The 6000-nt window shown below is 47.5% G+C and overlaps 1 non-coding gene across 1 annotated transcript; it reads right to left on the bottom strand.

Moving 5' to 3' along the window:
- Positions 1-1581: 1581 nt before the first annotated feature.
- Positions 1582-1688, bottom strand: LOC115859160 (U6 spliceosomal RNA). Its single transcript, XR_004041941.1, has one exon. It is a non-coding gene; the product is annotated as a U6 spliceosomal RNA (small nuclear RNA).
- Between the last annotated feature and the right edge of the window lie 4312 nt (positions 1689-6000).

Here is a 6000-nt window from a genome sequence, read left to right as displayed (position 1 = left end):
TCCATGTCCTGGTTATTGTAAATAGTGCTGCAATGAACATTGTGTACATAACTCTTTTTGAATTATGGTTTTCTCAGGGTATATGCCCAGTAGTGGGATTGCTGGGTCGTATGGTAGTTCTATTTTTCGTTTTTTTTGTTTTGTTTTGTTTTTTCGCGGTACGCGGGCCTTTCACTGTTGTGGCCTCTCCCATTGCAGAGCACAGGCTCCGGACACGCAGACTCAGTGGCCATGGCTCACGGGCCCAGCCGTTCCGCGGCATGTGGGATCTTCCCAGACCGGGGCACGAACCCGTGTCCCCTGCATCGGCAGGCGGACTCTCAACCACTGCGCCACCAGGGAAGCCCTATTTTTAGTTTTTCAAGGGACCTCCATACTGTTCTCCATAGTGGCTGTATCAATTTACATTCCCACCAACAATGCAAGAGGGTTCCCTGTTCTCCACACCGTCACCAGCATTTATTGTTTGCAGATTTCTTGATGATGGCCATTCTGACCGTTGTGAGGTGATACCTCATTGTAGTTTTGATTTGCATTTCTCTAATGATTAGTGATATTGAGCATCCTTTCATGTGTTTGTTGGCCATCTGTATATCTTCTTTGGAGAAATGTCTATTTAGGTCTTCTGCCCATTTTTGGATTGGGTTGTTTGTTTTTTTGATATTGAACTGCATGAGATACTTGTATATTTTGGAGATTAATCCTTTGTCAATTGCTTCATTTGCAAATATTTTCTCCCATTCTGAGAGTTGTCTTTTCGTCTTGTTTATGGTTTCCTTTGCTGTGCAAAAGCTTTGAAATTTAATTAGGTCCCATTTGTTTATTTTTGTTTTTATTTCCATTTCTTTAAGAGGTGAGTCAAAAAGGATCTTGCTATGATTCGTGTCATAGAGTGTTCTGCCTATGTTTTCCTCTAAGAGTTTTATAGTGTCTGGCCTAACATTTAGGTCTTTAATCCATTTTGAGTTTATTTTTGTGTATGGTGTTAAGAAGTGTTCTAATTTCATTCTTTTACATGTAGCTGTCCAGTTTTCCCAGCACCACTTATTGAAGAGGCTGTCTTTTCTCTCTTACTTCCTTTATCAAAGATAAGGTGACCATATGTGCATGGGTTTATCTCTGGGCTTTCTAGCCTGTTCCATTGATCTATATTTCTGTTTTTGTGCCAGTACCATACTGTCTTGGTTACTGTAGCTTTGTAGTATAGTCTGAAGTCTGGGATTCCTCCAGCTCCGTTTTTCTTTCTCAAGATTGCTTTGGCTATTTGGGGTCTCTTGTGTTTCCATACAAATTGTGCAATTTTTTTGTTCTAATTCTGTGAAAAATGCCATTGGTAGTTTGATAGGGGTTGCACTGAATCTGTAGATTGCGTTGGGTAGTATAGTCATTTTCACAATGTTGATTCTTCCAATCCAAGAGCATGGTATATCTCTCCATCTGTTGGTATCATCTTTAATTTCTTTCATCAGTGTCTTATAGATTTCTGCATACAGGTCTTTTGTCTCCTTAGGTAGGTTTATTCCTAGGTATTTTATTCTTTTTGTTGCAGTGGTAAATGGGAGTGTTTCCTTAATTTCTCTTAAAAAAAGGGAACGCTTCACAAATTTACATGTCATCCTTGTGCAGGGGCCATGCTAATCTTCTCTGTATCGTTCCAGTTTTAGTATATGTGCTGCCGAAGCGAGGACTACATTCCCTTTCTAGTGTTTCATTGTTAGTGTAAAGAAATGCAACTGATTCTGAATGTTAATCTTGTATCCTGCTACCTTGTTGAATTCGTTTATAAGTTCTAGTAGTTTTTGTGTGGAGTCTCTAGAGGTTTCTATATATAGTATCATATCATCTGCATGTAATGCCAATTTTATCTCTTCCTTTCCCAATTGGGTACATTTATTTCTTTTTTTGTCTGATTGCTGTGGCTAGGACTTCCAATACTGTTGAATAGAAGTGGTGAGAGTGGGAATCCTTGTCTTGTTCCAGATTTTAGCAGGAAGGCTATCAGCTTTGCACCATTTAGTATTATATCAGCTGTGGGTTTGTCATAAATAGCTTTTATTATATTGAGATGTGTTCTCTTTATACGCAGTATGGTAAGAGTTTTTATCGTGAATGGATGTTGAATTTTGTCAAATGCTCTGTCTGCATCTATTGAGATGATCATGTGGTTTTTGTCTTTGTTTGTTTGTTTGTTTGTTTATGTGGTGTATCACATTGATTTGCGTATGTTGAAGCATCCTTGTGAACTTGGGATGAACCCACTTGGTCGTGGTGTATGATCATTTTTATGTGTTGTTGGATTCGGTTTGCTAATATTTTGTTGAGAATTTTTGGGGTCCCATAGCTGCCTTCTCTAATTTTCTCCTAATGTCTGGGGCAGATTGAGTGATAAAATGGGTATTTACTAGGACTTGCCCTTCAGGGGAGTCGGGATTAATATTGGTATACTTTCTAAAGGCCTCCACCAAACTGTCCTGGAAGAGGGCCAGATTTTCATCTTTTCCCTGCGTTACTTCCTGTGTTCTTCGTCATAACTAACAGTCTTAACAACACACCTTTTCATCCCTTCTATGAAGCAAGTTATCATGTGGTTCCTGTGTTCAAGCCCTCTACCTCCCTGTTGGTAGTCTCAGTGGGAATCTTGGTCAGGGATTGCATCCCCTCCATAAGGTAGATTATATATCCTTGATTTTGGGCTGCCAGTTTGTTGGCATGTGCCCAGGCTGCACCAAGGATCTGGCTTTCCAAAGGTGCAGCAGGTAGAAAGGAGGACCTGTGTGTCCCCCCAAGTAAGTTCATAGAACATTGTCAGCTTGGTGAATTCCTCTGTGAACCAACTGGGGTCCTTTGGAAAAACGTCCAAATTTCTCTTTGCGAGTAGCTAGGTCAGCCATAGGAAAAGGGACGTGGACTCTGATTGTTCCTCCACCACCAGCTGGCACTTCCCTTAAGGGACAGAGTTTGGTATTTGGAGGCTGGTAGGTAGCCCTGCTTCATGTAGTACTGGCTGGACTCACCTCCAGTAATGGAGGACAGGACAAAGCTTGAGGGATAAAGTGGTGGGATTTCCAACAGCCCAGGAGGGGCGCTTGGGGCAGATGGTCTGGAAACTGTCCCCTCTCAGAATTGGGGGGTGGGGTGGGTAGGAGTTCCTGGTTGTGGACCTCGAGGAGGTAGACTCATAAGGGAATCATTTAAAACATCAAACTCCTGTGGGGGAAAAAGACACTTTGAAGGGGTGTGAGCCAGGCACACCCAGCAGGAGTTTTTTAGATCTGGATCTTGGAATAGGGTCGTGACCATTTGGATGTGTGGGGCTTCCCCCCATTTACCATTCCTTTTACAAAATACATCCAGCTGCAAGATGGTATTGTTTTGTTTTGTTTTTTAAATATTTATTTATTTGCTGTGCTGGGTCTTAGTTGCGGCACTCAGGATCTTTTAGTTGTGGCATGCGGGATCTTTCGTTGCAGCATGATGGATCTTTAGTTGTGGCATGTGGGCTTTTAGCTGCGGCATATGGGATCTGGTTCCCTGACCAGGGATTGAACCCGGGCCCCCTGCATTGGCAATGCGGAGTCTTCCCTGCTGGACCACCAGGGAAGTCCTAAGATGGTATGGTAATTCAATGACCCATTTTCTGGCCAGATCTCTTGATCCCCCAGTTTGTACTGGGGCCATGGAGTATTGCAAAAGAAAATTAATTTCTTTTTTCTTAAACCATCCTGTCTAAATTCACCCCAGTTAGCTAATATGCATCCTAATGGGGAGTTCTTTGGGGTGTTTGTAGTTGCCTACATTTTTGGTTAGGATGTCATGATGAGCTAGGGACTTCAGTGGATAGACCCCCTCAAGGGTGTGTTGCAGAATTAAGTTTTGAGCATGAGAGAGGCAGCTTCCGGAAGGATAGTTTTCTTCCCATAGCTTGCAGAGCTAGCCCCAGAGAAGGCCTGGTCTACTGAGTCCCCCAGATGCTTCTAGACCTCGCAGGTCACCCCAGCTACAGGGCACTGGAGGGACTATCCTGTAAATAAGAGGGGGATTCTGCTCCATTGGTAGGGGTCATGTGGAGCCCGTTAGAAGACACAGGATTGATTGATTGATTGATTTAATTTTTGGCTGCTTTGGGTCTTCGTTGCTGCACGTGGGATTTCTTCTAGTTGCGGTAAGCAGGGGCTGCTCTTCATTGTGGTGCGTGGGCTCCTCATTGCAGTGGCTTCTCTTGTTGCGGAGCACGGGCTCTAGGCGTGCAGGCTTCAGTAGTTGTGGCACGCGGGCTCAGTAGTTGTAGCGCACGGGCTTAGTTGCTCTGCGGCATGTGGGATCTTCCCGGACCACGGCTCGAACCCGTGTCTCCTGCATTGGCAGGTGGATTTTTAACCACTGCGCCACCAGGGAAGCCTGAAGACGCAGGATTTAGACCACTGAAGAATTCTGTGATCAGCTGGCCATGTCTGCCATGGGTGGAACATGGGACAGATGAGGTGTGATGGCTGTATGTTTGCAGCCCTTCGTTGTACAGTCGGGGAAACTGAGGTCCAGAAAGCAACTCTCCTAAGACCACAGAGCAAATTAGAGACTAACTGCTTCTCCTTTCCTTCACGTGGTGATTTCCTTAGGGCAAATTCCCAGGAACAGGATTGCTGGGTCGAAGGTCATGCATATTTTTAGGCCTTTTAACATAAGCAGGTAAAACGCCTTCAGAAGGCATCTCCAGGTCCACTTCCTTGGCGGGTTGTGAGGCAGTTATACTTGTGACCCAGCCCTACTCTGGAAGCCGTTATACTTGCGGCCTGGGACAAAGCCCCCTGGAATCCCCCTGAGATAGAAGGACTCACCTGTACACACACCAGGCCTCACCCTTCCCTCTGCGGGGACTCAGGGGTAGGCAAGCCAGCCCTGCCCTCCTGTAGTCTCATGGGGGCCCCACAGCTAGACAAACCCTCAGAGCACTGGTTAGGGGGTAGTGGGCACAGCGAAGGTACTTAAGTCAATCTGGGGAGGGGCGGCTTCCTGGAAGAGGCAATGCTAGGCCAGGTAGGAGGCAGCTGGCTGGGGACAGAAGGGAGAGTCGGTGCAGTCAGGCCTCGGGGTAGCCTTGTCCTGAAGCCTCCCTGAGGCTGAGCCTGATCCCAGAATGAAGCACTCCAATTCCATCATTCCTTCCCAGGCAAGGGTTGGGGTGTGGGCGGCCCCTCCCCACACCCAAGTTATTAAACTTCCCTGGGCCTCAGTTTCCACACTCACAGTAAAATGGGAATCTGGTAGAGGAGTTTGGAGAGCTTGTGTGAGGTCTTCAGCTTTGAGCAGGGGTCACTACTGGCCCCAGATACCCAGGAGGCAGAATTCTCCTTGGCGGGGGAGCGTGGCTGAGCCCACTGGCCGCTGCCTGAGGCCCTAGGACTCCCCCCAGTCCAGAGTTCAGGCTCAGATAGCAGTATTCAGAGTTGTACTGTCAGAGGAAAGAGGCCTGAGACCACCTTCCCGAGGGCTTCCCCACACCCCCTTCCCCTCTCTCTGCCCTCTGTCCCCTGAGACCCAGCCCCGGGGCAGAGTGGCCCAGCACCCTGCTCCTCGCACCCACCTGCAGGGTCACCAGACTGTGTTCCCCACCTTCAAGGCAGCACGTCCACCCCCTCGGTCCTCCTCCGGCTGGGGCACACCCTGCAGTGTGGCTGCTTGGGCAGTGCCTGAAAGTGCATCCCGGGGGTCTTACCCCAGTGGGGTGAGGTCCTTGGAATCCACTCCCAGCCCAGGGCCAGCGGCTCTGAGGGTGTCTGGGAGCTCCCCCCGCCCCCTGCCCTGCCCAGCAGGCACACCCAATAACAGCTGCTGCTCCCATTCTCCCCGGGGCCTGGTGGCTCAGACAAGTCACTTCCACACCTGGTGAGACAGGTATCTCTATTATCCCCACTGAGTGAGGCTCAGAGAAGTGAGGGGTCACTTCTGAAGGTGGGACTGCAAACCAGTCTGCAAAGCCAGACTCTCTGCTAGGCCACAGAA

This window comes from Globicephala melas, chromosome 11, assembly GCF_963455315.2.
Source record: "Globicephala melas chromosome 11, mGloMel1.2, whole genome shotgun sequence".
Lineage (NCBI taxonomy): Eukaryota > Metazoa > Chordata > Mammalia > Artiodactyla > Delphinidae > Globicephala > Globicephala melas.
This window is presented reverse-complemented; position numbering and strand designations above follow the sequence as displayed.